Raw genomic sequence first — 19,429 nt, 5'->3', positions numbered from 1 at the left:
ATGAGCATATCGTTTTGAATTGTGGGCAAAAAGTTCAATTTTGGTTTCATCTGACCAGAGCACCTTCTTCCACATGTTTGGTGTGTCTCCCAGGTGGCTTGTGGCAAACTTTACACGAGACTTTTTATGGATATCTTTGAGAAATGGCTTTCTTCTTGCCACTCTTCCATAAAGGCCAGATTTGTGCAGTGTACGACTGATTGTTGTCCTATGGACAGACTCTCCCACCTCAGCTGTAGTTCTCTGCAGTTCATCCAGAGTGATCATGGGCCTCTTGGCTGCATTTCTGATCAGTCTTCTCCTTGTCTGAGCTGAAAGTTTAGAGGGACGGCCAGGTCTTTGTAGATTTGCAGTGGTCTGATACTCCTTCCATTTCAAAATGATCGCTTGCACAGTGCTCCTTGGGATGTTTAAAGCTGGGGAAATCTTTTTGTATCCAAATCCAGCTTTAAACTTCTCCACAACAGTATTACGGACCTGCCTGGTGTGTTCCTTGGTCTTCATGATGCTCTCTGCGCTTTCAACAGAACCCTGAGACTATCACAGAGCAGGTGCATTTATACAGAGACTTGATTACACACAGGTGGATTCTATTTATCACCATCAGTCATTTAGGACATTGGATCATTCAGAGATCCTCGCTGAACTTCTGGAGTGAGTTTGCTGCACTGAAAGTAAAAAGGGGCCGAATAAATTTTGCACGCACCACTTTTCAGTTTTTTATTTGCTAAAAAAGTTTAAATTATCCAATAGATTTAGTTCCACTTCACAATTGTGTCCCACTTGTTGGTGATTCTTCACAAAAAATTAAAATTTTATATCTTTATGTTTGAAGCCTGAAATGTGGCAAAAGGTTGAAAAGTTCAAGGGGGCTGAATACTTTCGCAAGGCACTGTAAACCCACTCTCATCCTTTCTAAACTACTGCAATATTGGTTATCTAGAAGGATATACATGCCTCCTGCACGTATACTTATCTGCCAAATGTCTCCCCTCTGTCTGCTATGAGACCCGAAAAACTGCAGATTTTGTGGGTGGGTCTGTTTTCCAGGGCTCAGTGGGTGGAGTCGTGATGTCAGTAGACTCCCTGCCCACCTCTACGCTACCCTCATCAACATGCATTTTCTCCTGTGTATTTCTTACACTGAACCTCTACTATGGTAACTAACATCCAGTCAAAACCCAGAAAAGTCCCCACATGACTTCAGCATGCCAAATCATCGTGTGGAACAGCCAATCCTTGCAGAGCTGCAGAAGAAAGGAGTGGGAGGGAATTAATATAATGCATTTCTTTTAGGCTAGTGCATGAGATATGTAAATCATCTGTCACTCACAGCAAGGGGGAGGATTTGACAAAGTTTTTCTGTTTGTCAAGATTTATCTCACTGAACAATAAAAGAGGATTGCTCAGAGCTGGATTAACTCTTTGTGGCAAGACTGGGCTCAAATGATAGGACATCTTATAATCTACATTATATTAAAATACATTTCGGGTTTACATCCACTTTAACATATATTTACACATTTCACATTAAAAAAAGTGCAAAAAAATAAAAATAAAAATAAAAATCGATTTAATTTGTAAATAACTGTTCAATGCTTTGTACCATTGCTGACAGCTGAAGTGAAAACAAAAAACAGTTGCGGTAGGTATTGGTAGGAACACCATTACCTACTAAAATGGAATTGATCAGCCTGCTGCCATTCATCTTCTACTCCTAACTGGCTACAACAAAACACGTCTGGCACAAATTCAGTTCCCTTACGGACAAGGCCAATTCTGTATAGCCGATAGGATGGTGTATTGGTGCTCATACTGGTAGGGAAAAAAAAAAAAAAGATAAAATCGGTGCATCCCTTAAAAGGTACCGTAGTGGAGCGATACGCTAGGACTTCACACGCAGCAGACTTTTCTCCTTAGCTCGTGAGCGAGGCGTTTCATAACAGCATTGTCAGCCTTGTTTTGGTCGGGACATGTTTGTCATACAACCCCCGTGACCCCAAGGATTGTGTCATGGTTCTTTTCCCCTGAAGTCACATGTCTTCTCTAATTCCATGTTGTAATCATTTCACAGATGCCATGTCTGAACTTGTTGTAGGGGAATTCTGCCCGTCCTACAGCTCATGGAAAAGGGGGATTTACCACAATTCATTTCCATGATACATGACCATCAGAAGTAAATAGGCAGCTCATGTTGCAGACTGGAAATGCTCCTCTAAGAGGCCGTCACCTGCTGGCTTGGAGGGGGTCCAGTGTGGGAAGAAGGGAACCGGAGTGTATTAAATGGTCCCGTCGTCTCCACCTCCAGCAGCTATGCACATCTGGCACAAGCCATCTGTGAAAATCGCAGCATGCTGGAGCCAAGGACCTATGCGGGGTTAGGAGAAATGTAATACCAAAAAAAATAAAAAATCAATACGGTCAACAGCTCCTCACATAATTGCCTCACAATCTTTTCCAACGTATCTTCTATAATCCCTTTATTTATATTAACGGGAAAAAAAAAATTAATAAAAAAAAAGAAAGAAAAAAAAAAAAAAAAAAAAAAAAGCACTTTCACACCGATGTGGTTTTCTCAAACTGTGGGTGCAGTGGTTTTGGCGCAAATTAACTCTGCTTTGCCATGGACTTTCATTATGTCCTTTCTAAAAGCGCACAAAAACGCCGGACAAATTGGAAGTCTATGGAAAGGCACAGCTAAGGCCCCTTTCAAACTGCCGCAAATTGAAAGTTGCGTGATTTTGATGCGATTTCAGGGAATGCCTGTGTAAACTTGAGGTCTATGGACCTCAACTCGCATCAAAGTCAGACCAAAGAAGTACAGGGACTACTTTAAAGTCAGTGTGACTCGAAGTCGCACAGATATGAATGGTTATCATAGGAAACGACTTGTCATACGAATTTGATGTCGAAAGTTGCAGGAAAAGTCACACAAATGTGAAAAGAGTCTAATGCCGCATACACACAAGCGGACTTCTCGTCGGACTGAACTCCGAAGGACTTTGACGGAGTCCTGCCGAAACGGACTTGCCTACACATGATCACACCAAAGTCTGACTGTCTAGAACGCAATGATGTACGACGGGACTAAAAAAGGAAGTTCAATAGACAGTAGTCAATAGCTGCCCTTGCGTCATTTTTGGTCCGTTGGAATAGCATACAGACGAACGGTTTTCTCAATAGGAACTGGTTAGGGCGGAAAGATTTTAAACATGTTCTATTTCTAGGTCCGTCAGAATTTTTTGAGAGAAAAAAAAAGCCAGATGAAGCGCACACACGCGCGCACACACACGCGCGCACGCACACACGCGCGCGCACACACACACACACACACACGCGCGGAATGTCCGACAGAATCTTTCCGTTGGATCTTTTCTGCCGGAAAGTCCACTCGTGTGTACGCGGCATTACTCATACCAAACCCGCAGGCATGCTGTACTGCACCCGCGGTTTGAGATCACTGCATCAGTGTGAAAATACACCAACGCAGTTATAAGAGTGTAGATGGATTAGAATACATCCGTTTTTACTGCTATCTGCACCCTCTGTTGACCATTATCATTGAAAGTGAAAGTAAGGCCTCGTGCACACTGGACGTTAAAATAACATTACAAAAACACCAGTATGATTACATCCACATGTTGCATAAAAGGGCTACACAGCTTTCCATGGAACTCAACCTCATAAGAAAATTATGTAAAGAAAAAAAAAAAAGAAAAAAAAACACAAAAAAAAAAAAAACACACAGGAACGCTCCCAATAGTTTAACGGCAGATTCTTATCATAGAAAGGCAGTCCGGATGCGTTCCAGATGCTTTTCTGCATGTGTGTTTTTGATGCAGTCCAGTGCATTTTATGCCTCTCTTTTTTCTTAACCTTTTGATAAGTTTTACAGCGTTCCAGTACAGTCCAGTGCAGGAAAAATGCAGTATGTTCTTTTTTTTTTTTTTAAGGAACAGGAATACACTGGAGTGAACTACGCCATTGAAAACGAATAAAAAGTTTGTAAAAGAAAAAAAAAAAAAATCCACTAACAAAAAACCCACACCATAATACAGACTTTCCATGCATTTTGATGCAGAAACAAAACAAACAAAAAAATAAATAAAAAAAAACACACTGGGCTGCATGCGGTGTCAACTGGCCCCAAGTCTAATAAAAGCTATTTATTTTAAAAGGTTAAATCATCTACATATATCATATGGCGGTATATAGCACTAGTCAAACAAAACTTCCAAGACCCAATTATCAAGTGCAGACATGTGTGGGGATATTAGGACGTCTAGCTCTTCCCAATGCGATTCATCAAATGCGATATCTTTAGGAGCAAGGGGAGACCACCAGAATAGTGTTGCCTGCTACAGTGATTTTCAGCTTTCAGGGGCAATGAACAGGTATGGTATATGCAGATTTCCATTGGTCCAAGCTGCACCAATGTAACCGTTTATAATATATCCATACCTGATAATCTTCTTCAAAGCTGAACTAAGGGGGGGACCCTTTCTTGCAGTGAGGCTCACTTCTTTAACCAGTTGAGGACCGCCGCATGTAATTCTACATCGGCAGAATGGCATGTACGGGCACAAGCAGGTACCCGTACGTGCTTGCCTTCCAGCGGGTGGGGGGTCCGATCGGACCCCCTCCCGCTGGCTGCGGTGGTCCGTTTCGCTTCAGGAGCGATCCGGGATGAGGGGATGGCCGTTGGTTTCAGGCCATCCCCTCTTGATCGCTCCTGGCGAATGAGAAGCTTCCCCTGCCTGTGTATTGTAAACACAGGCAGGGAGGAAGTGATGTCATTCTCCTCGTGGCAGTCTTTTTGACCGTACGGCGAGGAGAGAAGACATCCAAGTAAGTGCACCAACAGTCCACTGACATATAGGCACACTTTCCACCCCAGTCAACCCCCGCCCCCTCCCCAGTCACAGTGTCACTGATTGCAGTGATCATTTTATTTACTGATCACTGCATTTAGTGTCAGTTGTGACTGCAAAAAGTGTCAGGGCAGTTAGTGTTGGGCCCCTTTAGGTCCAGGATAGCCACCTAACCCCCCCCAAAAAAGGTTTAACCCCCCGATTGCCCCTAGTTAACCCTTTCACCCCCTTTTGCCAGTGTCACTAAGCGATCATTTTTCTGATCACTGCATTAGTGTCACTGGTGCCGCTAGGTAGATAGTTATTTTTTTAGGTTCACCGCCAGGTTTTTATAGCGCTAGGTACCCCCATATACTACCCAATAATGGTTTTAACTCCCCGATTGCCCCCAGTTAACCCTTTCACCAGCGATCACCGTATAAGTGCCACTGGTGACGCTGGTTAGCCAGTTAGTTATTTAGGTTCCCCCTCAGGTTTTTTATATAGCGCCAGGGACCCCCATTCACTACCTAATAATGATTTTAACCCCCTGATTGCCCCTAGTTAACCCTTTCACCAGTGATCACTGTATAAGTGTTACGGGTGACTCTGGTTAGTTTGCTTTTTATAGCATCAGGGCACCCACCATTTATTACCCAATAAAGGTTTAACCCCCTGATCACCCGGCGGGTGATCTCAATTAGGTTTTAGGGTCAGGGTCTGCGTCGCCCCAGGCAGCGCTAGGTTAGTGCCAGTACCGGTAACACCCACGCGCAAAGCATAAACCTCCCATAGTGGTATAGAATCTGAACAGATCAATATCTGATCTATACTAGCGTCCCCAGTAGTTTAGGGTTCCAAAAAAAAACGCATTGTTAGCGGGATCAGCCCAGATACCTGCTAGCACCTGCGTTTAGCCCTTCTGCCAAGCCCAGCCCAGCCCACCCAAGTGCAGTATCGATCGATCACTGTCACTTACAAAACACAACACACATAACTGCAGCGTTCGCAGAGTCAGGCTTGATCCCTGCGATCGCTAACAGTTTTTTTTTGGTAGCGTTTTATACAGTCGCTGACAGCCTAGGTGCTTCTTTACCTGCGAGTCTCACTAGTGTACCCCTAAAGTTAGAGCCCAAAATGGCAAAGCGAAGGTACACTAGTGAAGAGGCCTACATGTTTCTGAGCATGACAGATAGTGAAGAGGAAGACACTGATCAGTCAGATTCAGGCTCAGAATACGAACCTGTAGAGGACAGTGGCTCCATGACAGATAGCTCTGACGACGAAGATGAGGTCCCTGCTCACGTCAGGGGTACCGGACCCCGATCTTCTGATGTTGTTGAGGTGCAAGAACCGCAGGTCCCTCGTATGGAGCAGAGAAGTACTAGAGCCGCTCATCCTTCTGGTGAACTGGCAAGCACCAGCGGCCTAGTACACTCTGGACGTACATCCAGCACTGCAGTATCACGCGGTGACGTAGCGAGTCCCACAAGTGCAGTTCAAGCTGGTGAGGTGGCAAGCACAAGTAGTGTTCTGCTGCCACCAAGAAGAAGACAAAGGCAGGGCCGTTGTTCCCATAGTGCCCTTCCTGCAGAATTCGCCAATCCTGATTGGGTGCCCACCACTTCTGCAGCACCAGTACTTCCCCCATTCACTGGCCAACCCGGTATTCAGTTGGATACAGCCGATTTTACGCCACTTGATTTTTATTCGCTGTATTTCACGGAAGATCTCTATAGATCTATTGTGGACCAAACTAATTTATATGCTGGTCAACACATTGCCACTAATCCCCAGTTGCCTTCCCTTGCCAGAGATTGGAAACCAGTTAGGGTTTCCAAATTTAAGACATTTCTGGGCCTTTCCCTCAACATGGGCACACAAATTCATGACGTTGCGGGCATATTGGTCCACGCATCCAACTGATCACATGCCTGGTCTCTACGTGTTCTCCAACTCCATGTCCAGGAAACGATATCAGCAGATCCTGCGGTTCATGCACTTCAATGACAATGAACTTTGTCGTCCTCGTGGAGACCCTGAATACAATCGGCCCTACAAAGTTCGGCCCCTCAAACCACTTTAACCAACGTTTTGCAGCCTTGTTTATTCCCCATCAAGTTGTCTGTGTTGATGAGTCCCTGATGAAATTTTCTGGTCGCTTGTCATTCAAACAGTACATTCCCAACAAGCGTACCAGATACGGGGTCAAGCTCTATAAGTTCTGTGACAGGGCCACAGGCTATACATGGAGCTTTATGGTTTATGAGGGTAAAGATAGTCACGTAGAGCCGGAGAACTGCTCTGACTACATAGGAAGCGCTGGCAAGATAGTGTGGAACTTGGTGTCACCCTTTTTCGGAAAGGGGTACCACTTGTACGTGGACTATTACATGAGCGTGCCACTGTTTAGTCATTTGTTTGATCATCAGATTGGAGCATGTGGCACCGTGCGACCTAATCGTCGGGGCTTTCCCCAGAGGCTTGTAGATTCCAGTCTTAAGCTGGGGGAGAGAGCCTGCTTGCGGTGTAATAATTTGCTCGCTATGAAGTGGAGGGATAATAAGAATGTTTTTGTTCTTACCTCCCTTCATGCAGACACAACGGTCCAAATTCATACGGCGACTGGTATTGTGGAGAAACCCCTCTGTGTCCACGAATATAACAAAAATATGGGAGGGGTGGACCTCAATGACCAGTTGTTGGCGCCGTATCTAGTTGCCCGTAAGGCCAGACGCTGGTACAAAAAAGTGTCAGTTTACTTATTTCAATTGGCTTTGCTGAACGCTCATGTGCTATACAGAGCTTTAGGCGGAACTTTAACCTTTCTTTTTTTCCCAGAGAGGTTGTCACAGACCTTCTGTATACAGATGGTTTTGCACCTCACCATTCCCAACCAAATGCAGTAAGCCGGCTGCATGAGAGGCATTTTCCTTATGTCCTCCCGAGTACCCCTACCCAACGAACTCCCCAAAAGAAGATGTCGTGTCTGTACCAAGCGCGGATATAGGCGTGACACCCGTTGTTATTGTCCACGCTGTCCTGGCAATCCTGGTCTTTGCTAAGTTTTAGCGTAAGGTACAGCATTTCACAGGCTAGGACACACTAACACAGGGTCTCCCAAGATGCCATTGCATTTTGGGAGACCCGAACCCATACAGTTACAGTTTACAGTTCAAAAAAAAAAGTGTAAAAAAAAAAATAAATATATAAAAATATAAAAAACAAAAATAGTTGTCGTTTTATTGTTCTCTTTCTCTCTTCTCTCGCTATTGTTGCTCTTTTTTACTCTATTCTATTCTGCAATATTTTATTATGTTTTATCATGCTTGTTTTCCAGGTATGTAATTTTTTTTATACTTTACTGTTTACTGTGTTTTATTGTTAACCATTTTTTTTGTTTTCAGGTGTGCCATTCAGCTGCAGCGCGGATTTATCTATCTTGACAGCAATAGCATTTGCTCCCACGATACATAAAGCCGTGACTCCAGTGCTGTAGGAGGTGATTTCACCACCACCAGTTAAAAAAAAAAAAAAAAAAAAAAAAGAAGAGCATATATGCCGAAGCATGGGGGCAGCAGGGGAGGAGGAGCGATTTTGCTCCTAATGCCTCGTACATGCGATCCAAAATTCCGACGGAGGGCTTGCCCGTGGAAAAGTTTGACCGTGTGTACGTGGCATAACTTTTTTGTGGGAGGATGCCCCCATGCTTCGGCATATATAAATGGTGCATGTATGCCCATCATTAGAAATGGGTGGATGAAGGGAGGTATTCTAATGGTGGGCATACCCACCGATCAATCTTGTGCTATTTTGGCATTTTATGACCTTCGAAACTGTAATAGGTAGTGAGGAGTGAAATCAAAAATTTGCGCCCTTAGAAATTATTATTCAATCCCTTGGGACAAAAAAATAAATAAAAAATATTCAATGGGCTCAACATGCCCCTCTGCAAATAACTTGGGGTATCTACTTTCCAAAATGGGGTCATTTGGGGGGGGTTTTGTGCCATTTTGGCATTTTATGGCCTTCAAAACTGTGATAGGTAGTGATGAGTAAAATAAAAAAATGAATGCCCTTAGAAATCCTGAAGGCGGTGCTTGGATTTCCGGGTCCCGTACGCGGCTAGGCTCCCAAAAAGTCCCACACATGTGGTAGCCCCGTACTCGGAACCAGCAGAATGCATTTTGGGGTGTAATTTAACATATGCCCATAGCATGTGTGAGCAATATATCATTTAGTGATAACTTTGTGCAAAAAAAAAAAAAGTTTGTAATATTCCCGCAACTTTTGGCAAAATATAAAATATTCCATGGACTCAACATGCCTCTCAGCAAATAGCTTGGGGTGTCTACTTTCCAAAATGGGGTCATTGGGGGGGGGGGGGGGGGTTTGTGCTATTTTGGCATTTCATGGCCTTCGAAACTGATAGGAGTGAAATCAAAAATTTTCACCCTTAGAAATCCTGAAGGCGGTGATTGGTTTTCGGGGCGCCGTACGTGGCTAGGCTCCAAAAAGTCCCACACATGTGGTATCCCTGTACTCAGAAGAAGCAGCAGCAGAATATATTTTGGGGTGCAATTCCACATATAACCATGGAATGTGTGAGCAATATATAATTTAGTGACAAATTTTTGTAAACATTTTATTTATTTATATTTTTTGTCATTATTCAATCCCTTGGGACAAAAAAAAGAAATGTTCAATGGGCTCAACATGCCCCTCAGCAATTTCCTTGGGGTGTCTACTTTCCAAAATGGGGTCATTTGGGGGGGGGGGGGTTGTACTGCACAGCCATTTTAGCACCTCACGAAATGAGATAGGCAGTCATAAATTAAAAGCTGTGTAAATTCCAGAAAACGTACTCTAGTTTGTAGATGCTATAACCTATAACTTTTGCGCAAACCAATATACGCTTATTGACATTTTTTTTTTACTAAAGACATGTGGCTGAATACATTTTGCCCTAAATGTACGACTAAAATTTAGTTTATTCGATTTTTCTTATAACAAAAAATATTTTTTTTTCAAAATTTTCGGTCTTTTTCCATTTATATCGCAAATAATAAAAATCGCAAAGGCAATCAAATACCATCAAAAGAAAGCTTTATTTGTGGGAAGAAAAGGACACAAATTTTGTTTGGGTACAACATATCATGACCGCGCAATTACCAGTTAAAGCAGTGCAGTGCGAAATTGTAAAAAGACCTCTGGTCCTTAGGCTGACAATTGGTCCGGGGCTTAAAGTGGTTGTATACTCTTTTTTTTTTTACTTTTACCTACAGGAAAGCCTATAAGGCTTACCTGTAGGTAAAAAAAAATAAAAATAAATAAATAAAATATCTCCTAAACCTGTACGGTTTAGGAGATATTCCCCTCGGTAAGCGCCGCTGACTGCAGCGGCGCATGCGCACAAGGGGATTCTAGGCTGAAAGCCCGGCAGTGACCGGACCCGGCCGGGATTAAATCCCCCACGCGCATGCGCAGGAGTGACGATATCGCGGCTCCGGCCACTCACAGCGCCGGAGCCACGATACCCGGAAGAAATGCAGAGTGAGCATGTCAGCTCCCTCGGCGTGAATCGGACCAGATGTCGGGGCCTCGTTCTAAGGTAAGAATTTCATAATGAGCTAGTATGCGGTGCATACTAGCTCATTATGCCTTTTCCTTTGCAGGGGTAGAAAAAAAAAACAAAAAACATCTGCGGGTTTACTCCAGCTTTAAGTGGTTAAGGGGCTGCAGCAGTTGCAGGCACTCTGATGTCATAAAGCACAACGCAGAGCCACCAAGAAACCGGCCACATATCAGGGAGAAAAGGAGAGCACCAGCTGTCAAGGGAGCGGCGTTCAGCTTTAACCTGGCATGATATGATATTCGCCCCCTAGAAATCCCTGAACAGCAGCACTCAGACTGGCAGACGGGGGCTGCACTAGGAGTCAGACCAACAGTATAAATGCTGACAAAAGGTAGAGCAGAGGGCGGACTTTATACAGTGTGCTTTTGCTTCAATGTCCAATCATCAAAGCACAACTGTGGCCAAAACTTTTTTGTTAAGGGTTAGTGCCTCTGTTAGGTTTTTAATGCTGTCTGTGTCCCCCTGTCAGAACACAATTGAAAATACCTGTCAAAATGAAAGTTGGGGGACTTCCAATGCACACCAATGACCTGGATCTTCTTTCACCAGTCCTAACAGATTAGAAGACTACAGTCCATTCAAGAATTCTGTCAAGGCATGCTGGAACTTGTAGTCCCTTGACATCCAAGTCTGTAGCATAACTAGCTCAATATCTACACACAGTCATTCAACACATATCAGTAGCATTCATACGTGAACTTTTATCATTGATCCCGGGAACTTATCAAAGCTGTACATCTCCAAAGACAGACATTAGCAATTACCCGAGCGCTTTCCTGTAGCTTTATTGAGAGCCCCCATGCAGAACGACGGTCTGTCAAAATAGGCATATTGTGCCATCTCCAAACAACATAAATAATACACAAGTCTGTCTGATGGGAAAAAATGTACAATGGGTCACGCTAGTCTGTCTCCACTTCACTTTTCACAGGCCGAAGCCTTATGTTCCAGCTGGGACTCGCATCAAGCTGAATGTTAAACAGCCGATACTGGGGAACACATCCAATTTTTAAGAGCCCCCTCCCTTACAACCGTCTTTAATACACACCCTCCAGTATGTGATGAGATGGTGACAGATGGAGCGGAGGAGGCCAGAAAGGATCCAGTGTCCCTGGCAATGCCACGAATTCTGGAAAGACAAAGTGCCACATGGCATCACCCACTACAAATATCACCCAGTATTTCAACAAACTCAGATCTGTTCCGGGTCTGCTAAATGCCCCAGGCGTTGCCTCTCAATCAAGTACAGTAACAGCAAACATTACCCAAAATGGGAACCTGTAAAATCTAAGACCAGATTATTAATGTATCCTATCAAAAGGTCTCAGGTCGCCCCCCAAAGTCCCAAATCTGAGCTAAGGCCGGGTTCACACTGCTCCAACATGAAAATCCCGTGACTTTGGCGCCTTCAGGCATGACTTTGACGTGAAGTAACTTCAGAGAACACCTGTGGAATCTTCCTGTAGTGTCAGGTCTAAATCACATCAATTAAGATGTGGAGCCGACTTGGATGTGACTTCTATTCAATTCTTTGGGCTGAAATCGGACAGAACTCGGACCAAAGTAGTGCAGGAACCTTTTGCAAAGTTGGACTGACAAGTCGGACCAGTTAAGACGGCTCTCATAGGGAAATATTGATTTTTACATGTCACGTGACATGTGCTCTCAAAGTCAGAGCGCATGTCGCACCAGTGTGAACAGGGCCTTAGTGTCACAGCACTGCACCTTTCTTGTGGTCTGTTTGTAGGCACCTGTATCATACAGAATGGTTCCAAAACCTCGTTCATACTTTCATTTTGGAAAACGTATGCATTTTACATGCATTTGTCTAATTCCCCCCCCCCCCCCCCCCCCCAATTTGTTCCCTTGAACTCTATGGTCATGCAACTAAAAGCATACCTTGCAGCGCAATGCAAGGTCCACATGTACTGTCTGGACCCCCTCCATCTCCGGGTCTAACAACTTACCTGTAGAGAAAAAAAAACAAAAAAAAAAAAACTGTAAAAATGTGATTATAAACTTGTCTGTTGCCTCCATTTTTCTGCATCGTTGGGTAGAATGTCACCATCTTTCCAGAGAGGTTCCTGGGGTATTCAGGGTGCACTTTACATGCCTGGCAGAGTTTCCCATCCCTCTGAAAAACAATTCACAGTGGAGTGGACATGCAACTCAGAGGGTATAGGTCACCTACTGAATACTTCTCTTAACCACTTGAAGCCCGCCGCATGCGGCATGGCCCTATTCACTGGAAAGGGTCACGTTTGGCAACTGGAATTGCCATCAAACATGACATGTCGCATAACTACACCTCAGTGATTGGCCATGTAATCTTGCAGCCTGGTGAGACAGTAAAACTGCAGATCAATTGCCTGAAAAAGAGACCTAAGGGCATCTTCTCGTAAGACCTGCCTTGTATTTACTTGCCACAAAACTCATGACATCCCACCTGCCTAGGCACCACAGGTGGAAGATAGGAGGAGGCAAGTAAGGATTGTTCAATCATGCATTGAACTATTCTTATCATGGAAACCCTTTTCTCTTCGCTTTTAGGGCATTGTGAACATCCTTTTAGGTTACAATTCACTGATATGAACGAGAAACACAGAACGTTCCTGATATCAAGTGTACCGTCGGTCCTATAGCTGTACATCTGTAGCATAAAACCTCAGGCATGTATGCCATCTTCAGGAAAAAAGGTGGAGTGAGATTTGGAGATGCCTCTATAAGTGGCTCACTGTTTACCTTGCTGGAGGCTCTGACATGAGGAAGTAAATCCCTGCCTCTACCAAGATGGCCACCTCCAGAGGCACAGAGCAGAACAAGGCATGATAAGTCGATAATGGGGAAAGGTCAGCTTCAGGGGGACCACAGGTAATACTGGTGACTAGTCCTTTGTTTACATTGTCTGCCTTTGTCTTGGGCACAGCTTTGAGAGTGGTTGCTCTTAAACAGTGGAAATGTATTGGCAATCTGTGAGAATCCAATGTAACCAATTTGTCAACTAGGGCCTCTTTCACATGGCTCCCTTGGATGGGCTCCGCTAGCTCAGTGGGGGAAATTGCTCCGTTGATCCCCGCTGAGCAGGCGGACGACAGGTCCATCTCCACTCACTGCACAGAGATAGACCTGTCAGAGTCCCGCTGTGCTCTATTGAGAAATAGTTTTCTATCTGATGGCAAATCGATTTTGATAGTTTTCATCCGATCTGATGGCGAACGTATCGCCAGTCTGTTTTGAGCGGATCTTGTTGGATTGGATGAAAGGCGGACACATATCCGCCTGCCCATAGAAGTCAATGGGTGGCCTGCTCTCATTCTCCAGAAAAACAGACAGGCGAAATCATGTGAAAAGGGCCTTAAAAAGTGATATTAAAGTTTTGTTTAAAAATAATACACACCCACCACGTTATACTTTCCTGCTTGCCGGTGTTCTGCCTAATAGAGTCCGGCCATCAATATGTGTCCGCTCCGTACTGCGCATGCGCAGTACGGAGCAGACGAAGCTTCGGAAAAAGCCCGAAGCTGAACGGCGCCTGCGCCGTGAGTGGAGGTGGTAGCCCCACCATCCAAGCGGACATAGGGTTGAGAATTTTAGAGGGCCCCTCGCGGGCGAGCTTCGCTCGCCACGCTTCGGGCTCGGCCTCGCTGCGCTCGGCTCTTTTTTATTCTAACTCTATGTCCACTTGGATAGTGGGGATAGAACCTGGACTCACGGCGCAGGCGCCGTTCATCCTCGGCAATTTTCGGAATCTGTGTTCCTGTGTACTGCGCATGCGCAGTACGCAGGGGACAGCATCTGATGGAGGACCCTATTTGACAAGACACCGACGCACCTGTCCCCTCCCCTCCCTTCTGCATAATGGCCCCACCGCAAGTAACTTGATTTGGGGGGCAACCAAGCAGGCTCGCTCCCCTCTTGCTCCTCAGTGGCTCACCGCCTTTGACAGGAGCTGGAGCCAATGGCATCTGCTGCTGTCTCAGCCAATGAGGAGGGAGAGTCCCTGGACAGTGGAACCTCTCATGCACATCTCTGAATGGAGATGGGGCTCAGGTAAGTATTGGGGGGGGGGGGGCTGCAGCACACAGAATTTTATTTTCTATGCATTGAGATATATAGAGAGATATATATATATATATATATATATATAACAAACAATAAAAAAAAAAACAACACACAACACACACGCCACACCTTCTGCCTTTAGAACCACTTTAATCCAACCATCATTAAAATAGCATTCTTCATTTATTGCTGTGTAATAGCTATCCACTGAAATGTCAGACCACATAAGATAAAAAATAACAACGTAATAATTTATTCTAACAAAAAGTGTATCCATGGTATGATATCAGCAGCGCTACTATTTGCAGGTAAACCAGTCATTTCATGCACTGGGGGTGGATGGTGGAGGGGCCCTATATACAGAGTATATGATGAATTTAAGCAGGTGCTACGGCAGACAAATCACACCATAAGGTACACACATCTGTGAGTCTACCACCAGCAACTATACAAATGGTAAACACAGGCAAAAATACACATGACACTAATCTCCCATTTAGTTATGAAGAAGACTGCAGGTTAGATAGTCAGATGATTGACGTAATCTTTGAGTGAACCTGCACTTGCTGAGACAAGGTCATCCAGTGCCTAGGGGCAAAGATGCCAAACTGACTTAATAAAGGGGGGGGGGGGGGGGGGCTCAATGTCTTTAGGAGAAGAAAATATTTTTTTAATGAAATACAGTATCGCACAAAAGTGAGTACACCCCCCACATTTTTGCACATATTTTATTATATCTTTTCATGGGACACTACTGAAGAAATTACACTTTTCTACAATGTAAAGTAGTGAGTGTACAGCTTGTATAACAGTGTAAATTTGCTGTCCCCTCAAAATAACTCACACAGTCAATGTCTAAACCACTGGCAACAAAAGTGAGTACACCCCTATGTGAAAATGTCCAAATTGGGCCTAATTAGCCATTTTTCCTCCCCAGTGTCATGTGATTTGTTAGTGTTACAAGGTCTCATGGGGGGGGGGGGTTACATTTGGTTTAACCGCTCTCACTCTCTCATACTGGTCACTGGAAGTTCAACATGGCACCTCATGGCAAAGAACTTTCTGGGGGTCTGAAAAAACAAAAAAGAATTGTTGCTCTACATAAAGATGGCCTAGGCCAGTGATGGCGAACCTTGGCTCTCCAGATGTTTTGGAACTACATTTCCCATGATGCTCATGCACTCTGCGGTGTAGTGGAGCATCATGGGAAATGTACTTCCAAAACATCTGGGGTGCCAAGGTTCGCCATCACTGGCCTAGGCTATAAGAAGATTGCCAAGACACTGAAACTGTGCTGCAGCATGGTGGCCAAGACCATACAGTAGTTTAAGAGGACAGGTTCCACTCAGAACAGGCCTCGCCATGTTCAACCAAAGAAGTTGAGTGCACTTTAGAGGTCGACCGATATGGGTTTTTCTCTGGCCGATGCCGATATTTCGAAATCATGGCGGCCGATGGCCGATATACGATGCCGATTTTTTTGGGCCGATATGTTAGGCCGATTTTATTTATTTTTATCCCCCTTCATCTCATAAAAGCTAACAGACACCTTTCCCACTGGGGCGTTTTTTTAGCCACTTTTGGGCTAAAAGTAGCGCCTGTAAAGTGCCTGCAAAACGGCTCCCCTGCAGTCTGTGTGAAAGACAGAGTGCTTTCATACTGAGGAGATGCGCTGGCAGGATGTTAAAAAGTCCTGCAAGCAGCAGGTTCGGAGTGGTGTATACCGCTCCTCCACCACTTCTGCCCATCGATATTAATGGGCACCACTGCCGAAGTGCATGCAATGTGATTTGGCAGCGGTGCTTCACGGGCACATTTAACCTCTTCCTCTGCCTCTAGCTGGGTTATATGTGCCCCACTAGCAGCCGAATAGCGCCGCTAAAATGATGGTAAAGCGCTGCTAAAACTAGAAGCATTTTACCATCAACGCCTGCCCGCTCCAGTGTGAAAGCAACCTATAAAATAAAAACAGGTAGTAAAAACTTTTGGACGAAAAAAATAAATAAATAAATAAATAAAAGGGCTAACTTTACTGTTTTAGGCTTTTTTTTTTTTTTTTTTTTTTAATCATTTAGTGTATTTTTTTTTCCCCAAAAAATTGCATTTGAAAGACCTCTACGCAAATGCCGTGTGACATAAAATATTGCAACAACCGCTATTTTATTCCCTAGGATCTCTGCTAAAAATATATATATATATAATTTTTTGGGGGTCTATGTGATTTTCTGTCAGGAAATACAGGACTTTTACTTGTAAGCAACAAGTGTCAGAAAAGATTTAGTCTTTAAATGGTTAAACTGAGAACTTCTACACACTGAGATGATTTCATTCATTCAAGTGTAAACATTGTATCTTTTTGCTCTTTTCTTGGCAGACTGCCCAGAGAGGAAACAAGATGCTTCTATGAAGACTCAGGCAACTTACATTGACTTCTATTACAGAAGTAATTTCCAAGTCGCACTGTAGTTCTAAATCGGCCTTTTTATCAGCACAATCGGCTGATGCCGATTAATTAAAAAACGGCAAAAAAACGGCCGATATGTAATTGGTCGACCTCTAGTGCACGTACTCTGCGTCATATCCAGAGGTTGTCTTTGGAAAATAGACGTATGAGTGCTGCCAGCATTGCTGCAGAGGTTGAAGGGGTGGGGTGTGAGCCTGTCAGTGCTCAGATCATACACACACTGCACAGACCTGCACACTGCATCAAATTGGTCTGCATGGCTGTCGTCCCAGAAGGAAGCCTCTTCCAAAGATAATGCACAATAAAGCCCGTAAACAGTGTGCTGAAGACAAGCAGACTGAGAACATGGATTAATGGAACCATGTCCTGTGCTCTGATGAGAAAAAAAGAAACTTATTTTAATGTTTAGATAGTATCAAGCATGTGTGGTGGCAACCAGGTGAGGAGTACAAAGACAAGTGTATCTTGCCTACAGTCAAGCATGGTGGTGGGAGTGTCATGGTCTGGGGCCAATATGTATTGTGACATACTGAAGCAGAGCATGATCCCCTCCCTTCGTAGACTGGGACGCAGGGCAGTATTTCAACATGATAATGACCCCAAACACACCTCCAAGATGACCACTGCCTTGCTAAAGAAGCTGAGGTTAAGGGTGATGGACTGACCAAGCATGTCTCCAGACCTAAACCCTATTGAGCATCTGTGGGGCATCCTCAAACGGAAGGCGGAGGAGCGCAAGGTTTCCAACATCCACCAGCTCTGTGATATCGTCATGGAGGAGTGGAAGGGGACTGCAGTGAACCTGTGAAGCTCTGGTGAGCTCCATGCCCAAAAGGGTTAAGGCAATGCTGGAAAACAATGGTGGCCACACAAAAAATATTGACACATTGGGCCCAATTTGGACATTTTCACTTAGGGGTGTACTCAATTTTGTTGCTAGTGGTTTGGACATTAATGGCTGTGTGTTGAGTTATTTTGAGGGGACAAATTTACACCATTATACAAGCTGTACACTCACTACTTTACATTGTAGCAAAGTGTCATTTCTTCAGTAATGTCACATGAAACGAGATAATAAAATATTTACAAAAATGTGAGGGGTGTACTCACTTTTCTCATTCTAAACTGTCATTACACGCTGTTCATTTTGTTTTCTGCATTCTGAAAAATATCTGGTTCACTGTCCCTCCATCGTCTGTGTCCCCTGCTTCAGGCCGGAGATTGTTTAGCTCAGCCATTGCCACAAAAACTGAGCATGTTCCAGTGTCAGTTACCTTGACTGTTCATTTCCTTTTTTTTTTTTATCATCTGTGCAGCCCATGTAACTAGAGTCACACATGTGGGCGTATACACAGTGGTAAATCCCTCCTTTATGTCCTCATATTGCGAGACACTATAAGGTGTTGATAGATTATGCTGATTGATGGAGGCTTCACCTCTCCATTAGTCCCAGCACATAAACACCATAGACAAATTTGTTTGGAAATATAGTAGAGATGGATTGAAATTTTGGGCAAAAATGAAGAAGAAAAAAAAAAAAAAAGTGTGCCGACACTGAAAAACGCATGTTATTTTGTGGAAATTTTACCACGATTATACTGCGCTTACGGAGCGACTCAAAACACTGCATCAAAAACATAACAAGCATGCGTTAATGTGTTCTTGCTGCATTTTAAATGAGAGGTGCCTTTTTTGTGTGATTTTTATTTTTTTTTACTGATCAAAAATGCAGTAAGCAGGATATAATACCACAATGGAAGCGCAATAGACCAGTGTGCAGACATACATAGAATTTAAAGTGGTTGTAAACCCTTACAAACCACTTTGACCTACAGGTAAGCCTAGATTAAGGCTTACCTGTAGGTCGAAAAAATATCTCCTAAACCTACAAGGTTTAGGAGATATTTGATGAAAGACAGGCACCCGATATTTGCCATAGACAGATGCACGCAGGTGCACTGAGCGCGCCGCAGTTGACGGCGATATGCAGCAAGTGGCGGCTCCCGTGCGCATGCACGGGACTGACGTCATCGCGGCTCTGACGAATGACAGCGCCGGAGCAGCGAGACCCACCAAGAAGATGGATGCTCCAGACTAGAGGGGACAGCAGTGACTTTGCTGGCTCCTGTGTCAGGTAAGTGACACATAATGGACTACTATGCTATGCATAGTAGTCCATTATGCTTTACCTTTGCAGGGAATCAAGGGGTTTACTTCCTCTTTAAACTGATACATTTTTCTTGCGCTAAAAAAGGTGCCAATAATGTCCGACGATAAAATATTCATTTAAATTAATGATATTAAAAAGTCAAATACAATTATATAAAACAGGGCTCGACAAACCCCAGGCGCCAAGTCGCCAATGCGACCAGAAATCGCGACCTGGCGCCTAAGCTGCCACCAGCCCACTCACTATCG

The 19,429-nt window shown here is 44.2% G+C and overlaps 1 protein-coding gene across 3 annotated transcripts in view; it reads right to left on the bottom strand.

The window, feature by feature from the left end:
- The window catches only part of RHBDF2 (rhomboid 5 homolog 2), a 190,617-nt gene that overhangs the window by 151,578 nt on the left and 19,610 nt on the right, over nt 1-19,429 (bottom strand). Inside the window, exon 1 of one of the 3 annotated variants that reach the window (XM_077459300.1) lies at nt 12,385-12,404. The exons of the other annotated variants lie outside the window; for them this stretch is intronic. The gene's annotated coding sequence lies outside the window, so the exon portion shown is untranslated. Of the gene's footprint in view, nt 1-12,384; nt 12,405-19,429 lie in introns of those variants that run through there. 3 annotated transcript variants of the gene reach the window in all.

Source organism: Lithobates pipiens, unplaced genomic scaffold (assembly GCF_037356315.1).
Source record: "Lithobates pipiens isolate NorthernLeopardFrog02 unplaced genomic scaffold, aLitPip1_a1.2 Scaffold_28, whole genome shotgun sequence".
In the NCBI taxonomy this organism is placed as follows: Eukaryota; Metazoa; Chordata; class Amphibia; order Anura; family Ranidae; genus Lithobates; species Lithobates pipiens.
Note: the sequence above shows the minus strand (reverse complement) of the source record. Positions and strands in the feature narration are given on the sequence as shown.